This window comes from Schistocerca piceifrons, unplaced genomic scaffold (assembly GCF_021461385.2).
Source record: "Schistocerca piceifrons isolate TAMUIC-IGC-003096 unplaced genomic scaffold, iqSchPice1.1 HiC_scaffold_532, whole genome shotgun sequence".
NCBI classification, from domain to species: domain Eukaryota; kingdom Metazoa; phylum Arthropoda; class Insecta; order Orthoptera; family Acrididae; genus Schistocerca; species Schistocerca piceifrons.
In genome coordinates this window covers 1-15,490 of record NW_025728769.1, presented here as the reverse complement: position 1 = coordinate 15,490, position 15,490 = coordinate 1, and the positions used below count along the sequence as shown (strand labels likewise).

The 15,490-nt window shown below is 54.2% G+C and overlaps 26 non-coding genes across 26 annotated transcripts; all 26 read left to right on the top strand.

Annotated features, from left to right (window-relative positions):
* Nucleotides 1–125: 125 nt before the first annotated feature.
* Trnae-cuc lies at nucleotides 126–197 on the top strand. The gene has a single exon. It is a non-coding gene; the product is annotated as a tRNA-Glu (tRNA).
* Nucleotides 198–571: 374 nt separating this feature from the next.
* Nucleotides 572–643, top strand: Trnah-gug. Its single transcript has one exon. It is a non-coding gene; the product is annotated as a tRNA-His (tRNA).
* Nucleotides 644–1,390: 747 nt separating this feature from the next.
* On the top strand, nucleotides 1,391–1,472 carry Trnal-uag. Its single transcript has one exon. It is a non-coding gene; the product is annotated as a tRNA-Leu (tRNA).
* Nucleotides 1,473–1,917: 445 nt separating this feature from the next.
* Nucleotides 1,918–1,989, top strand: Trnae-cuc. Its single transcript has one exon. It is a non-coding gene; the product is annotated as a tRNA-Glu (tRNA).
* Nucleotides 1,990–2,363: 374 nt separating this feature from the next.
* Nucleotides 2,364–2,435, top strand: Trnah-gug. Its single transcript has one exon. It is a non-coding gene; the product is annotated as a tRNA-His (tRNA).
* Nucleotides 2,436–3,182: 747 nt separating this feature from the next.
* Nucleotides 3,183–3,264, top strand: Trnal-uag. The gene has a single exon. It is a non-coding gene; the product is annotated as a tRNA-Leu (tRNA).
* Nucleotides 3,265–3,709: 445 nt separating this feature from the next.
* Trnae-cuc lies at nucleotides 3,710–3,781 on the top strand. Its single transcript has one exon. It is a non-coding gene; the product is annotated as a tRNA-Glu (tRNA).
* A 374-nt stretch (nucleotides 3,782–4,155) lies between these two features.
* Trnah-gug lies at nucleotides 4,156–4,227 on the top strand. The gene has a single exon. It is a non-coding gene; the product is annotated as a tRNA-His (tRNA).
* Nucleotides 4,228–4,974: 747 nt separating this feature from the next.
* Nucleotides 4,975–5,056, top strand: Trnal-uag. Its single transcript has one exon. It is a non-coding gene; the product is annotated as a tRNA-Leu (tRNA).
* A 445-nt stretch (nucleotides 5,057–5,501) lies between these two features.
* Trnae-cuc lies at nucleotides 5,502–5,573 on the top strand. Its single transcript has one exon. It is a non-coding gene; the product is annotated as a tRNA-Glu (tRNA).
* Nucleotides 5,574–5,947: 374 nt separating this feature from the next.
* Nucleotides 5,948–6,019, top strand: Trnah-gug. Its single transcript has one exon. It is a non-coding gene; the product is annotated as a tRNA-His (tRNA).
* Nucleotides 6,020–6,766: 747 nt separating this feature from the next.
* Nucleotides 6,767–6,848, top strand: Trnal-uag. Its single transcript has one exon. It is a non-coding gene; the product is annotated as a tRNA-Leu (tRNA).
* A 445-nt stretch (nucleotides 6,849–7,293) lies between these two features.
* Trnae-cuc lies at nucleotides 7,294–7,365 on the top strand. Its single transcript has one exon. It is a non-coding gene; the product is annotated as a tRNA-Glu (tRNA).
* Nucleotides 7,366–7,739: 374 nt separating this feature from the next.
* Nucleotides 7,740–7,811, top strand: Trnah-gug. Its single transcript has one exon. It is a non-coding gene; the product is annotated as a tRNA-His (tRNA).
* Nucleotides 7,812–8,558: 747 nt separating this feature from the next.
* Nucleotides 8,559–8,640, top strand: Trnal-uag. The gene has a single exon. It is a non-coding gene; the product is annotated as a tRNA-Leu (tRNA).
* A 445-nt stretch (nucleotides 8,641–9,085) lies between these two features.
* Trnae-cuc lies at nucleotides 9,086–9,157 on the top strand. The gene has a single exon. It is a non-coding gene; the product is annotated as a tRNA-Glu (tRNA).
* A 374-nt stretch (nucleotides 9,158–9,531) lies between these two features.
* Trnah-gug lies at nucleotides 9,532–9,603 on the top strand. Its single transcript has one exon. It is a non-coding gene; the product is annotated as a tRNA-His (tRNA).
* A 747-nt stretch (nucleotides 9,604–10,350) lies between these two features.
* Trnal-uag lies at nucleotides 10,351–10,432 on the top strand. Its single transcript has one exon. It is a non-coding gene; the product is annotated as a tRNA-Leu (tRNA).
* A 445-nt stretch (nucleotides 10,433–10,877) lies between these two features.
* Nucleotides 10,878–10,949, top strand: Trnae-cuc. The gene has a single exon. It is a non-coding gene; the product is annotated as a tRNA-Glu (tRNA).
* Nucleotides 10,950–11,323: 374 nt separating this feature from the next.
* Trnah-gug lies at nucleotides 11,324–11,395 on the top strand. The gene has a single exon. It is a non-coding gene; the product is annotated as a tRNA-His (tRNA).
* Nucleotides 11,396–12,142: 747 nt separating this feature from the next.
* Nucleotides 12,143–12,224, top strand: Trnal-uag. Its single transcript has one exon. It is a non-coding gene; the product is annotated as a tRNA-Leu (tRNA).
* A 445-nt stretch (nucleotides 12,225–12,669) lies between these two features.
* Trnae-cuc lies at nucleotides 12,670–12,741 on the top strand. The gene has a single exon. It is a non-coding gene; the product is annotated as a tRNA-Glu (tRNA).
* Nucleotides 12,742–13,115: 374 nt separating this feature from the next.
* On the top strand, nucleotides 13,116–13,187 carry Trnah-gug. Its single transcript has one exon. It is a non-coding gene; the product is annotated as a tRNA-His (tRNA).
* A 747-nt stretch (nucleotides 13,188–13,934) lies between these two features.
* Nucleotides 13,935–14,016, top strand: Trnal-uag. The gene has a single exon. It is a non-coding gene; the product is annotated as a tRNA-Leu (tRNA).
* A 445-nt stretch (nucleotides 14,017–14,461) lies between these two features.
* Trnae-cuc lies at nucleotides 14,462–14,533 on the top strand. The gene has a single exon. It is a non-coding gene; the product is annotated as a tRNA-Glu (tRNA).
* Nucleotides 14,534–14,907: 374 nt separating this feature from the next.
* On the top strand, nucleotides 14,908–14,979 carry Trnah-gug. The gene has a single exon. It is a non-coding gene; the product is annotated as a tRNA-His (tRNA).
* Nucleotides 14,980–15,490: the final 511 nt, after the last annotated feature.

Genomic DNA, 15,490 nt, shown 5'->3' with positions numbered 1-15,490 from the left:
TCCGTCTCCCCGAAATGCGTCCGGGGCACGCCGTTCTATAACGCGAGAGAGCGGATTTTTTACAGTTGTCGTCAGTTAACCGTGGGTGGCTGCTGCGTTCGCTGGAAAGAGCACTGCCGTCGTTATCCGGTGTGGTCTAGTGGCTAGGATACCTGGCTCTCACCCAGGAGGCCCGGGTTCGATTCCCGGTACCGGAATCGCGCGTTTTTGTTGCTCCTCTTATGCGACTTGTCTCGACTTTGCTCGACTGACGCTACGCTGACGCGTGCAGAAAGCTACGTTAAGTATGATTCACGGCAACACCTGACGGCGAGAGAGATGAAGCGTCTATCCACTTGTTATCCAGCCACATACCTGTAGTCAAGAGGCTTGGGGGACTGCAAGACATTGCCACGGAGGTGAATGCAGCTAACCACTGTAGTTAGTGTCCTGACAGCGCAGGCACGTTCATTTGCTCGTATACATGTGATGGAGACCGTGTCTCACACTGCTGTGGCGTACACCTTGGCCTAGGCTCTGCTGTGTATCGCCACTTGCATTACAGGCAGCTGCTTTCGCGGGCGCGTCCGTGGCCGTGATCGTCTAGTGGTTAGGACATTGCGTTGTGGCCGCAATAACCCAGGTTCGAATCCTGGTCACGGCAATTTTGAAAGTTTTGCCTTGCTGCCGTTGCAATGACGAGTACTCGAAATGACAGTACTCTCTTGATTTTTTCACTCGTGTTCCGCAGGCCGCAGTTTGCCCTACCACTTCATCCCCAACACGTAATGTCGCCTCCTAGAGCGCAGACGTCCGCTGCTCTCTGTACTCGAAAAGGGCAGTTGTTTGAAGTGCGATGGATGAGCAGCCAGTCCCAGCAGAACCGGAAGCTGTGGCGTGCACTGTTTGTACAAATGCTAGGAACACTGGCGCACCAAGCAGCGCATGTAGCGTGGCCGAGCGCTTTAAGGCGCTGGTTTAAGGCACCAGACTCTCTGTAGGCGCGGTTTCGAATCCCGTAGCTGCCGGGGGCTTTGCTGTGATCGCGTTAAGCTGCCGCTTTTTCTTCAAGTGTAACCTCCTTGAGCTCACATATGTTTGATACATGGAGCATTCTAGCTCCGCCTGACAGTTACAGCTACGATACTTTAGTGGTTACGGAAAGCCCAGGTTCGAAACCTGGTCACGGCACGAAAACGTCTCTTGACGCTGTCTCCTTAACTGCGACAGCTACAGACAAGTGGCGTCGCTACCATACGGCGGGCACGGCTTTTTCTTGCTGTGGATGGCCTAAAGAGACGCTTCCAGTGGGAGAGCAGTGGAAATACATGGCACGGCGATTGCCAAGATACTTCCATTTCGAAGTGATCTTTGTAGTACAAACGAAACGTTTTGCGGCTGCTGCTCCAACGGTAACGTGGCCGAGCGGTCTAAGGCGCTGGTTTTAGGCACCAGTCTCCTCGGAGGCGTGGGTTCGAATCCCACCGTTGCCACTTTTTACGTCTCATTTTTGTGCCGTTGCGGTGTGTTCTCGTGGGGTAGGACGCAGCTCTTGTGACGCGCGTGTTGTGTAGGTAGCGTGGCCGAGCGGTCTAAGGCGCTGGTTTCAGGCACCATTCTCTTCGGAGGCGTGGGTTCCAATCCCACTCCTGCCAAACGTGTAATGTTTCCTGTGTCGAAGGCAGGTGCACTCATTGCCCGCAAAGGAAACAGCACAACAAGGCGTGAGCGTCTGCTTGGTGAATTGCCGTAGAACAGTGCGTGGTGCAACGACAGGATTTGTAGGCACCTTTTGCTCTCATCATTGCTGGCGTCCGTCTCCCCGAAATGCGTCCGGGGCACGCCGTTCTATAACGCGAGAGAGCGGATTTTTTACAGTTGTCGTCAGTTAACCGTGGGTGGCTGCTGCGTTCGCTGGAAAGAGCACTGCCGTCGTTATCCGGTGTGGTCTAGTGGCTAGGATACCTGGCTCTCACCCAGGAGGCCCGGGTTCGATTCCCGGTACCGGAATCGCGCGTTTTTGTTGCTCCTCTTATGCGACTTGTCTCGACTTTGCTCGACTGACGCTACGCTGACGCGTGCAGAAAGCTACGTTAAGTATGATTCACGGCAACACCTGACGGCGAGAGAGATGAAGCGTCTATCCACTTGTTATCCAGCCACATACCTGTAGTCAAGAGGCTTGGGGGACTGCAAGACATTGCCACGGAGGTGAATGCAGCTAACCACTGTAGTTAGTGTCCTGACAGCGCAGGCACGTTCATTTGCTCGTATACATGTGATGGAGACCGTGTCTCACACTGCTGTGGCGTACACCTTGGCCTAGGCTCTGCTGTGTATCGCCACTTGCATTACAGGCAGCTGCTTTCGCGGGCGCGTCCGTGGCCGTGATCGTCTAGTGGTTAGGACATTGCGTTGTGGCCGCAATAACCCAGGTTCGAATCCTGGTCACGGCAATTTTGAAAGTTTTGCCTTGCTGCCGTTGCAATGACGAGTACTCGAAATGACAGTACTCTCTTGATTTTTTCACTCGTGTTCCGCAGGCCGCAGTTTGCCCTACCACTTCATCCCCAACACGTAATGTCGCCTCCTAGAGCGCAGACGTCCGCTGCTCTCTGTAGTCGAAAAGGGCAGTTGTTTGAAGTGCGATGGATGAGCAGCCAGTCCCAGCAGAACCGGAAGCTGTGGCGTGCACTGTTTGTACAAATGCTAGGAACACTGGCGCACCAAGCAGCGCATGTAGCGTGGCCGAGCGCTTTAAGGCGCTGGTTTAAGGCACCAGACTCTCTGTAGGCGCGGTTTCGAATCCCGTAGCTGCCGGGGGCTTTGCTGTGATCGCGTTAAGCTGCCGCTTTTTCTTCAAGTGTAACCTCCTTGAGCTCACATATGTTTGATACATGGAGCATTCTAGCTCCGCCTGACAGTTACAGCTACGATACTTTAGTGGTTACGGAAAGCCCAGGTTCGAAACCTGGTCACGGCACGAAAACGTCTCTTGACGCTGTCTCCTTAACTGCGACAGCTACAGACAAGTGGCGTCGCTACCATACGGCGGGCACGGCTTTTTCTTGCTGTGGATGGCCTAAAGAGACGCTTCCAGTGGGAGAGCAGTGGAAATACATGGCACGGCGATTGCCAAGATACTTCCATTTCGAAGTGATCTTTGTAGTACAAACGAAACGTTTTGCGGCTGCTGCTCCAACGGTAACGTGGCCGAGCGGTCTAAGGCGCTGGTTTTAGGCACCAGTCTCTTCGGAGGCGTGGGTTCGAATCCCACCGTTGCCACTTTTTACGTCTCATTTTTGTGCCGTTGCGGTGTGTTCTCGTGGGGTAGGACGCAGCTCTTGTGACGCGCGTGTTGTGTAGGTAGCGTGGCCGAGCGGTCTAAGGCGCTGGTTTCAGGCACCATTCTCTTCGGAGGCGTGGGTTCCAATCCCACTCCTGCCAAACGTGTAATGTTTCCTGTGTCGAAGGCAGGTGCACTCATTGCCCGCAAAGGAAACAGCACAACAAGGCGTGAGCGTCTGCTTGGTGAATTGCCGTAGAACAGTGCGTGGTGCAACGACAGGATTTGTAGGCACCTTTTGCTCTCATCATTGCTGGCGTCCGTCTCCCCGAAATGCGTCCGGGGCACGCCGTTCTATAACGCGAGAGAGCGGATTTTTTACAGTTGTCGTCAGTTAACCGTGGGTGGCTGCTGCGTTCGCTGGAAAGAGCACTGCCGTCGTTATCCGGTGTGGTCTAGTGGCTAGGATACCTGGCTCTCACCCAGGAGGCCCGGGTTCGATTCCCGGTACCGGAATCGCGCGTTTTTGTTGCTCCTCTTATGCGACTTGTCTCGACTTTGCTCGACTGACGCTACGCTGACGCGTGCAGAAAGCTACGTTAAGTATGATTCACGGCAACACCTGACGGCGAGAGAGATGAAGCGTCTATCCACTTGTTATCCAGCCACATACCTGTAGTCAAGAGGCTTGGGGGACTGCAAGACATTGCCACGGAGGTGAATGCAGCTAACCACTGTAGTTAGTGTCCTGACAGCGCAGGCACGTTCATTTGCTCGTATACATGTGATGGAGACCGTGTCTCACACTGCTGTGGCGTACACCTTGGCCTAGGCTCTGCTGTGTATCGCCACTTGCATTACAGGCAGCTGCTTTCGCGGGCGCGTCCGTGGCCGTGATCGTCTAGTGGTTAGGACATTGCGTTGTGGCCGCAATAACCCAGGTTCGAATCCTGGTCACGGCAATTTTGAAAGTTTTGCCTTGCTGCCGTTGCAATGACGAGTACTCGAAATGACAGTACTCTCTTGATTTTTTCACTCGTGTTCCGCAGGCCGCAGTTTGCCCTACCACTTCATCCCCAACACGTAATGTCGCCTCCTAGAGCGCAGACGTCCGCTGCTCTCTGTAGTCGAAAAGGGCAGTTGTTTGAAGTGCGATGGATGAGCAGCCAGTCCCAGCAGAACCGGAAGCTGTGGCGTGCACTGTTTGTACAAATGCTAGGAACACTGGCGCACCAAGCAGCGCATGTAGCGTGGCCGAGCGCTTTAAGGCGCTGGTTTAAGGCACCAGACTCTCTGTAGGCGCGGTTTCGAATCCCGTAGCTGCCGGGGGCTTTGCTGTGATCGCGTTAAGCTGCCGCTTTTTCTTCAAGTGTAACCTCCTTGAGCTCACATATGTTTGATACATGGAGCATTCTAGCTCCGCCTGACAGTTACAGCTACGATACTTTAGTGGTTACGGAAAGCCCAGGTTCGAAACCTGGTCACGGCACGAAAACGTCTCTTGACGCTGTCTCCTTAACTGCGACAGCTACAGACAAGTGGCGTCGCTACCATACGGCGGGCACGGCTTTTTCTTGCTGTGGATGGCCTAAAGAGACGCTTCCAGTGGGAGAGCAGTGGAAATACATGGCACGGCGATTGCCAAGATACTTCCATTTCGAAGTGATCTTTGTAGTACAAACGAAACGTTTTGCGGCTGCTGCTCCAACGGTAACGTGGCCGAGCGGTCTAAGGCGCTGGTTTTAGGCACCAGTCTCTTCGGAGGCGTGGGTTCGAATCCCACCGTTGCCACTTTTTACGTCTCATTTTTGTGCCGTTGCGGTGTGTTCTCGTGGGGTAGGACGCAGCTCTTGTGACGCGCGTGTTGTGTAGGTAGCGTGGCCGAGCGGTCTAAGGCGCTGGTTTCAGGCACCATTCTCTTCGGAGGCGTGGGTTCCAATCCCACTCCTGCCAAACGTGTAATGTTTCCTGTGTCGAAGGCAGGTGCACTCATTGCCCGCAAAGGAAACAGCACAACAAGGCGTGAGCGTCTGCTTGGTGAATTGCCGTAGAACAGTGCGTGGTGCAACGACAGGATTTGTAGGCACCTTTTGCTCTCATCATTGCTGGCGTCCGTCTCCCCGAAATGCGTCCGGGGCACGCCGTTCTATAACGCGAGAGAGCGGATTTTTTACAGTTGTCGTCAGTTAACCGTGGGTGGCTGCTGCGTTCGCTGGAAAGAGCACTGCCGTCGTTATCCGGTGTGGTCTAGTGGCTAGGATACCTGGCTCTCACCCAGGAGGCCCGGGTTCGATTCCCGGTACCGGAATCGCGCGTTTTTGTTGCTCCTCTTATGCGACTTGTCTCGACTTTGCTCGACTGACGCTACGCTGACGCGTGCAGAAAGCTACGTTAAGTATGATTCACGGCAACACCTGACGGCGAGAGAGATGAAGCGTCTATCCACTTGTTATCCAGCCACATACCTGTAGTCAAGAGGCTTGGGGGACTGCAAGACATTGCCACGGAGGTGAATGCAGCTAACCACTGTAGTTAGTGTCCTGACAGCGCAGGCACGTTCATTTGCTCGTATACATGTGATGGAGACCGTGTCTCACACTGCTGTGGCGTACACCTTGGCCTAGGCTCTGCTGTGTATCGCCACTTGCATTACAGGCAGCTGCTTTCGCGGGCGCGTCCGTGGCCGTGATCGTCTAGTGGTTAGGACATTGCGTTGTGGCCGCAATAACCCAGGTTCGAATCCTAGTCACGGCAATTTTGAAAGTTTTGCCTTGCTGCCGTTGCAATGACGAGTACTCGAAATGACAGTACTCTCTTGATTTTTTCACTCGTGTTCCGCAGGCCGCAGTTTGCCCTACCACTTCATCCCCAACACGTAATGTCGCCTCCTAGAGCGCAGACGTCCGCTGCTCTCTGTAGTCGAAAAGGGCAGTTGTTTGAAGTGCGATGGATGAGCAGCCAGTCCCAGCAGAACCGGAAGCTGTGGCGTGCACTGTTTGTACAAATGCTAGGAACACTGGCGCACCAAGCAGCGCATGTAGCGTGGCCGAGCGCTTTAAGGCGCTGGTTTAAGGCACCAGACTCTCTGTAGGCGCGGTTTCGAATCCCGTAGCTGCCGGGGGCTTTGCTGTGATCGCGTTAAGCTGCCGCTTTTTCTTCAAGTGTAACCTCCTTGAGCTCACATATGTTTGATACATGGAGCATTCTAGCTCCGCCTGACAGTTACAGCTACGATACTTTAGTGGTTACGGAAAGCCCAGGTTCGAAACCTGGTCACGGCACGAAAACGTCTCTTGACGCTGTCTCCTTAACTGCGACAGCTACAGACAAGTGGCGTCGCTACCATACGGCGGGCACGGCTTTTTCTTGCTGTGGATGGCCTAAAGAGACGCTTCCAGTGGGAGAGCAGTGGAAATACATGGCACGGCGATTGCCAAGATACTTCCATTTCGAAGTGATCTTTGTAGTACAAACGAAACGTTTTGCGGCTGCTGCTCCAACGGTAACGTGGCCGAGCGGTCTAAGGCGCTGGTTTTAGGCACCAGTCTCTTCGGAGGCGTGGGTTCGAATCCCACGGTTGCCACTTTTTACGTCTCATTTTTGTGCCGTTGCGGTGTGTTCTCGTGGGGTAGGACGCAGCTCTTGTGACGCGCGTGTTGTGTAGGTAGCGTGGCCGAGCGGTCTAAGGCGCTGGTTTCAGGCACCATTCTCTTCGGAGGCGTGGGTTCCAATCCCACTCCTGCCAAACGTGTAATGTTTCCTGTGTCGAAGGCAGGTGCACTCATTGCCCGCAAAGGAAACAGCACAACAAGGCGTGAGCGTCTGCTTGGTGAATTGCCGTAGAACAGTGCGTGGTGCAACGACAGGATTTGTAGGCACCTTTTGCTCTCATCATTGCTGGCGTCCGTCTCCCCGAAATGCGTCCGGGGCACGCCGTTCTATAACGCGAGAGAGCGGATTTTTTACAGTTGTCGTCAGTTAACCGTGGGTGGCTGCTGCGTTCGCTGGAAAGAGCACTGCCGTCGTTATCCGGTGTGGTCTAGTGGCTAGGATACCTGGCTCTCACCCAGGAGGCCCGGGTTCGATTCCCGGTACCGGAATCGCGCGTTTTTGTTGCTCCTCTTATGCGACTTGTCTCGACTTTGCTCGACTGACGCTACGCTGACGCGTGCAGAAAGCTACGTTAAGTATGATTCACGGCAACACCTGACGGCGAGAGAGATGAAGCGTCTATCCACTTGTTATCCAGCCACATACCTGTAGTCAAGAGGCTTGGGGGACTGCAAGACATTGCCACGGAGGTGAATGCAGCTAACCACTGTAGTTAGTGTCCTGACAGCGCAGGCACGTTCATTTGCTCGTATACATGTGATGGAGACCGTGTCTCACACTGCTGTGGCGTACACCTTGGCCTAGGCTCTGCTGTGTATCGCCACTTGCATTACAGGCAGCTGCTTTCGCGGGCGCGTCCGTGGCCGTGATCGTCTAGTGGTTAGGACATTGCGTTGTGGCCGCAATAACCCAGGTTCGAATCCTGGTCACGGCAATTTTGAAAGTTTTGCCTTGCTGCCGTTGCAATGACGAGTACTCGAAATGACAGTACTCTCTTGATTTTTTCACTCGTGTTCCGCAGGCCGCAGTTTGCCCTACCACTTCATCCCCAACACGTAATGTCGCCTCCTAGAGCGCAGACGTCCGCTGCTCTCTGTAGTCGAAAAGGGCAGTTGTTTGAAGTGCGATGGATGAGCAGCCAGTCCCAGCAGAACCGGAAGCTGTGGCGTGCACTGTTTGTACAAATGCTAGGAACACTGGCGCACCAAGCAGCGCATGTAGCGTGGCCGAGCGCTTTAAGGCGCTGGTTTAAGGCACCAGACTCTCTGTAGGCGCGGTTTCGAATCCCGTAGCTGCCGGGGGCTTTGCTGTGATCGCGTTAAGCTGCCGCTTTTTCTTCAAGTGTAACCTCCTTGAGCTCACATATGTTTGATACATGGAGCATTCTAGCTCCGCCTGACAGTTACAGCTACGATACTTTAGTGGTTACGGAAAGCCCAGGTTCGAAACCTGGTCACGGCACGAAAACGTCTCTTGACGCTGTCTCCTTAACTGCGACAGCTACAGACAAGTGGCGTCGCTACCATACGGCGGGCACGGCTTTTTCTTGCTGTGGATGGCCTAAAGAGACGCTTCCAGTGGGAGAGCAGTGGAAATACATGGCACGGCGATTGCCAAGATACTTCCATTTCGAAGTGATCTTTGTAGTACAAACGAAACGTTTTGCGGCTGCTGCTCCAACGGTAACGTGGCCGAGCGGTCTAAGGCGCTGGTTTTAGGCACCAGTCTCTTCGGAGGCGTGGGTTCGAATCCCACCGTTGCCACTTTTTACGTCTCATTTTTGTGCCGTTGCGGTGTGTTCTCGTGGGGTAGGACGCAGCTCTTGTGACGCGCGTGTTGTGTAGGTAGCGTGGCCGAGCGGTCTAAGGCGCTGGTTTCAGGCACCATTCTCTTCGGAGGCGTGGGTTCCAATCCCACTCCTGCCAAACGTGTAATGTTTCCTGTGTCGAAGGCAGGTGCACTCATTGCCCGCAAAGGAAACAGCACAACAAGGCGTGAGCGTCTGCTTGGTGAATTGCCGTAGAACAGTGCGTGGTGCAACGACAGGATTTGTAGGCACCTTTTGCTCTCATCATTGCTGGCGTCCGTCTCCCCGAAATGCGTCCGGGGCACGCCGTTCTATAACGCGAGAGAGCGGATTTTTTACAGTTGTCGTCAGTTAACCGTGGGTGGCTGCTGCGTTCGCTGGAAAGAGCACTGCCGTCGTTATCCGGTGTGGTCTAGTGGCTAGGATACCTGGCTCTCACCCAGGAGGCCCGGGTTCGATTCCCGGTACCGGAATCGCGCGTTTTTGTTGCTCCTCTTATGCGACTTGTCTCGACTTTGCTCGACTGACGCTACGCTGACGCGTGCAGAAAGCTACGTTAAGTATGATTCACGGCAACACCTGACGGCGAGAGAGATGAAGCGTCTATCCACTTGTTATCCAGCCACATACCTGTAGTCAAGAGGCTTGGGGGACTGCAAGACATTGCCACGGAGGTGAATGCAGCTAACCACTGTAGTTAGTGTCCTGACAGCGCAGGCACGTTCATTTGCTCGTATACATGTGATGGAGACCGTGTCTCACACTGCTGTGGCGTACACCTTGGCCTAGGCTCTGCTGTGTATCGCCACTTGCATTACAGGCAGCTGCTTTCGCGGGCGCGTCCGTGGCCGTGATCGTCTAGTGGTTAGGACATTGCGTTGTGGCCGCAATAACCCAGGTTCGAATCCTGGTCACGGCAATTTTGAAAGTTTTGCCTTGCTGCCGTTGCAATGACGAGTACTCGAAATGACAGTACTCTCTTGATTTTTTCACTCGTGTTCCGCAGGCCGCAGTTTGCCCTACCACTTCATCCCCAACACGTAATGTCGCCTCCTAGAGCGCAGACGTCCGCTGCTCTCTGTAGTCGAAAAGGGCAGTTGTTTGAAGTGCGATGGATGAGCAGCCAGTCCCAGCAGAACCGGAAGCTGTGGCGTGCACTGTTTGTACAAATGCTAGGAACACTGGCGCACCAAGCAGCGCATGTAGCGTGGCCGAGCGCTTTAAGGCGCTGGTTTAAGGCACCAGACTCTCTGTAGGCGCGGTTTCGAATCCCGTAGCTGCCGGGGGCTTTGCTGTGATCGCGTTAAGCTGCCGCTTTTTCTTCAAGTGTAACCTCCTTGAGCTCACATATGTTTGATACATGGAGCATTCTAGCTCCGCCTGACAGTTACAGCTACGATACTTTAGTGGTTACGGAAAGCCCAGGTTCGAAACCTGGTCACGGCACGAAAACGTCTCTTGACGCTGTCTCCTTAACTGCGACAGCTACAGACAAGTGGCGTCGCTACCATACGGCGGGCACGGCTTTTTCTTGCTGTGGATGGCCTAAAGAGACGCTTCCAGTGGGAGAGCAGTGGAAATACATGGCACGGCGATTGCCAAGATACTTCCATTTCGAAGTGATCTTTGTAGTACAAACGAAACGTTTTGCGGCTGCTGCTCCAACGGTAACGTGGCCGAGCGGTCTAAGGCGCTGGTTTTAGGCACCAGTCTCTTCGGAGGCGTGGGTTCGAATCCCACCGTTGCCACTTTTTACGTCTCATTTTTGTGCCGTTGCGGTGTGTTCTCGTGGGGTAGGACGCAGCTCTTGTGACGCGCGTGTTGTGTAGGTAGCGTGGCCGAGCGGTCTAAGGCGCTGGTTTCAGGCACCATTCTCTTCGGAGGCGTGGGTTCCAATCCCACTCCTGCCAAACGTGTAATGTTTCCTGTGTCGAAGGCAGGTGCACTCATTGCCCGCAAAGGAAACAGCACAACAAGGCGTGAGCGTCTGCTTGGTGAATTGCCGTAGAACAGTGCGTGGTGCAACGACAGGATTTGTAGGCACCTTTTGCTCTCATCATTGCTGGCGTCCGTCTCCCCGAAATGCGTCCGGGGCACGCCGTTCTATAACGCGAGAGAGCGGATTTTTTACAGTTGTCGTCAGTTAACCGTGGGTGGCTGCTGCGTTCGCTGGAAAGAGCACTGCCGTCGTTATCCGGTGTGGTCTAGTGGCTAGGATACCTGGCTCTCACCCAGGAGGCCCGGGTTCGATTCCCGGTACCGGAATCGCGCGTTTTTGTTGCTCCTCTTATGCGACTTGTCTCGACTTTGCTCGACTGACGCTACGCTGACGCGTGCAGAAAGCTACGTTAAGTATGATTCACGGCAACACCTGACGGCGAGAGAGATGAAGCGTCTATCCACTTGTTATCCAGCCACATACCTGTAGTCAAGAGGCTTGGGGGACTGCAAGACATTGCCACGGAGGTGAATGCAGCTAACCACTGTAGTTAGTGTCCTGACAGCGCAGGCACGTTCATTTGCTCGTATACATGTGATGGAGACCGTGTCTCACACTGCTGTGGCGTACACCTTGGCCTAGGCTCTGCTGTGTATCGCCACTTGCATTACAGGCAGCTGCTTTCGCGGGCGCGTCCGTGGCCGTGATCGTCTAGTGGTTAGGACATTGCGTTGTGGCCGCAATAACCCAGGTTCGAATCCTGGTCACGGCAATTTTGAAAGTTTTGCCTTGCTGCCGTTGCAATGACGAGTACTCGAAATGACAGTACTCTCTTGATTTTTTCACTCGTGTTCCGCAGGCCGCAGTTTGCCCTACCACTTCATCCCCAACACGTAATGTCGCCTCCTAGAGCGCAGACGTCCGCTGCTCTCTGTAGTCGAAAAGGGCAGTTGTTTGAAGTGCGATGGATGAGCAGCCAGTCCCAGCAGAACCGGAAGCTGTGGCGTGCACTGTTTGTACAAATGCTAGGAACACTGGCGCACCAAGCAGCGCATGTAGCGTGGCCGAGCGCTTTAAGGCGCTGGTTTAAGGCACCAGACTCTCTGTAGGCGCGGTTTCGAATCCCGTAGCTGCCGGGGGCTTTGCTGTGATCGCGTTAAGCTGCCGCTTTTTCTTCAAGTGTAACCTCCTTGAGCTCACATATGTTTGATACATGGAGCATTCTAGCTCCGCCTGACAGTTACAGCTACGATACTTTAGTGGTTACGGAAAGCCCAGGTTCGAAACCTGGTCACGGCACGAAAACGTCTCTTGACGCTGTCTCCTTAACTGCGACAGCTACAGACAAGTGGCGTCGCTACCATACGGCGGGCACGGCTTTTTCTTGCTGTGGATGGCCTAAAGAGACGCTTCCAGTGGGAGAGCAGTGGAAATACATGGCACGGCGATTGCCAAGATACTTCCATTTCGAAGTGATCTTTGTAGTACAAACGAAACGTTTTGCGGCTGCTGCTCCAACGGTAACGTGGCCGAGCGGTCTAAGGCGCTGGTTTTAGGCACCAGTCTCTTCGGAGGCGTGGGTTCGAATCCCACCGTTGCCACTTTTTACGTCTCATTTTTGTGCCGTTGCGGTGTGTTCTCGTGGGGTAGGACGCAGCTCTTGTGACGCGCGTGTTGTGTAGGTAGCGTGGCCGAGCGGTCTAAGGCGCTGGTTTCAGGCACCATTCTCTTCGGAGGCGTGGGTTCCAATCCCACTCCTGCCAAACGTGTAATGTTTCCTGTGTCGAAGGCAGGTGCACTCATTGCCCGCAAAGGAAACAGCACAACAAGGCGTGAGCGTCTGCTTGGTGAATTGCCGTAGAACAGTGCGTGGTGCAACGACAGGATTTGTAGGCACCTTTTGCTCTCATCATTGCTGGCGTCCGTCTCCCCGAAATGCGTCCGGGGCACGCCGTTCTATAACGCGAGAGAGCGGATTTTTTACAGTTGTCGTCAGTTAACCGTGGGTGGCTGCTGCGTTCGCTGGAAAGAGCACTGCCGTCGTTATCCGGTGTGGTCTAGTGGCTAGGATACCTGGCTCTCACCCAGGAGGCCCGGGTTCGATTCCCGGTACCGGAATCGCGCGTTTTTGTTGCTCCTCTTATGCGACTTGTCTCGACTTTGCTCGACTGACGCTACGCTGACGCGTGCAGAAAGCTACGTTAAGTATGATTCACGGCAACACCTGACGGCGAGAGAGATGAAGCGTCTATCCACTTGTTATCCAGCCACATACCTGTAGTCAAGAGGCTTGGGGGACTGCAAGACATTGCCACGGAGGTGAATGCAGCTAACCACTGTAGTTAGTGTCCTGACAGCGCAGGCACGTTCATTTGCTCGTATACATGTGATGGAGACCGTGTCTCACACTGCTGTGGCGTACACCTTGGCCTAGGCTCTGCTGTGTATCGCCACTTGCATTACAGGCAGCTGCTTTCGCGGGCGCGTCCGTGGCCGTGATCGTCTAGTGGTTAGGACATTGCGTTGTGGCCGCAATAACCCAGGTTCGAATCCTGGTCACGGCAATTTTGAAAGTTTTGCCTTGCTGCCGTTGCAATGACGAGTACTCGAAATGACAGTACTCTCTTGATTTTTTCACTCGTGTTCCGCAGGCCGCAGTTTGCCCTACCACTTCATCCCCAACACGTAATGTCGCCTCCTAGAGCGCAGACGTCCGCTGCTCTCTGTAGTCGAAAAGGGCAGTTGTTTGAAGTGCGATGGATGAGCAGCCAGTCCCAGCAGAACCGGAAGCTGTGGCGTGCACTGTTTGTACAAATGCTAGGAACACTGGCGCACCAAGCAGCGCATGTAGCGTGGCCGAGCGCTTTAAGGCGCTGGTTTAAGGCACCAGACTCTCTGTAGGCGCGGTTTCGAATCCCGTAGCTGCCGGGGGCTTTGCTGTGATCGCGTTAAGCTGCCGCTTTTTCTTCAAGTGTAACCTCCTTGAGCTCACATATGTTTGATACATGGAGCATTCTAGCTCCGCCTGACAGTTACAGCTACGATACTTTAGTGGTTACGGAAAGCCCAGGTTCGAAACCTGGTCACGGCACGAAAACGTCTCTTGACGCTGTCTCCTTAACTGCGACAGCTACAGACAAGTGGCGTCGCTACCATACGGCGGGCACGGCTTTTTCTTGCTGTGGATGGCCTAAAGAGACGCTTCCAGTGGGAGAGCAGTGGAAATACATGGCACGGCGATTGCCAAGATACTTCCATTTCGAAGTGATCTTTGTAGTACAAACGAAACGTTTTGCGGCTGCTGCTCCAACGGTAACGTGGCCGAGCGGTCTAAGGCGCTGGTTTTAGGCACCAGTCTCTTCGGAGGCGTGGGTTCGAATCCCACCGTTGCCACTTTTTACGTCTCATTTTTGTGCCGTTGCGGTGTGTTCTCGTGGGGTAGGACGCAGCTCTTGTGACGCGCGTGTTGTGTAGGTAGCGTGGCCGAGCGGTCTAAGGCGCTGGTTTCAGGCACCATTCTCTTCGGAGGCGTGGGTTCCAATCCCACTCCTGCCAAACGTGTAATGTTTCCCGTGTCGAAGGCAGGTGCACTCATTGCCCGCAAAGGAAACAGCACAACAAGGCGTGAGCGTCTGCTTGGTGAATTGCCGTAGAACAGTGCGTGGTGCAACGACAGGATTTGTAGGCACCTTTTGCTCTCATCATTGCTGGCGTCCGTCTCCCCGAAATGCGTCCGGGGCACGCCGTTCTATAACGCGAGAGAGCGGATTTTTTACAGTTGTCGTCAGTTAACCGTGGGTGGCTGCTGCGTTCGCTGGAAAGAGCACTGCCGTCGTTATCCGGTGTGGTCTAGTGGCTAGGATACCTGGCTCTCACCCAGGAGGCCCGGGTTCGATTCCCGGTACCGGAATCGCGCGTTTTTGTTGCTCCTCTTATGCGACTTGTCTCGACTTTGCTCGACTGACGCTACGCTGACGCGTGCAGAAAGCTACGTTAAGTATGATTCACGGCAACACCTGACGGCGAGAGAGATGAAGCGTCTATCCACTTGTTATCCAGCCACATACCTGTAGTCAAGAGGCTTGGGGGACTGCAAGACATTGCCACGGAGGTGAATGCAGCTAACCACTGTAGTTAGTGTCCTGACAGCGCAGGCACGTTCATTTGCTCGTATACATGTGATGGAGACCGTGTCTCACACTGCTGTGGCGTACACCTTGGCCTAGGCTCTGCTGTGTATCGCCACTTGCATTACAGGCAGCTGCTTTCGCGGGCGCGTCCGTGGCCGTGATCGTCTAGTGGTTAGGACATTGCGTTGTGGCCGCAATAACCCAGGTTCGAATCCTGGTCACGGCAATTTTGAAAGTTTTGCCTTGCTGCCGTTGCAATGACGAGTACTCGAAATGACAGTACTCTCTTGATTTTTTCACTCGTGTTCCGCAGGCCGCAGTTTGCCCTACCACTTCATCCCCAACACGTAATGTCGCCTCCTAGAGCGCAGACGTCCGCTGCTCTCTGTAGTCGAAAAGGGCAGTTGTTTGAAGTGCGATGGATGAGCAGCCAGTCCCAGCAGAACCGGAAGCTGTGGCGTGCACTGTTTGTACAAATGCTAGGAACACTGGCGCACCAAGCAGCGCATGTAGCGTGGCCGAGCGCTTTAAGGCGCTGGTTTAAGGCACCAGACTCTCTGTAGGCGCGGTTTCGAATCCCGTAGCTGCCGGGGGCTTTGCTGTGATCGCGTTAAGCTGCCGCTTTTTCTTCAAGTGTAACCTCCTTGAGCTCACATATGTTTGATACATGGAGCATTCTAGCTCCGCCTGACAGTTACAGCTACGATACTTTAGTGGTTACGGAAAGCCCAGGTTCG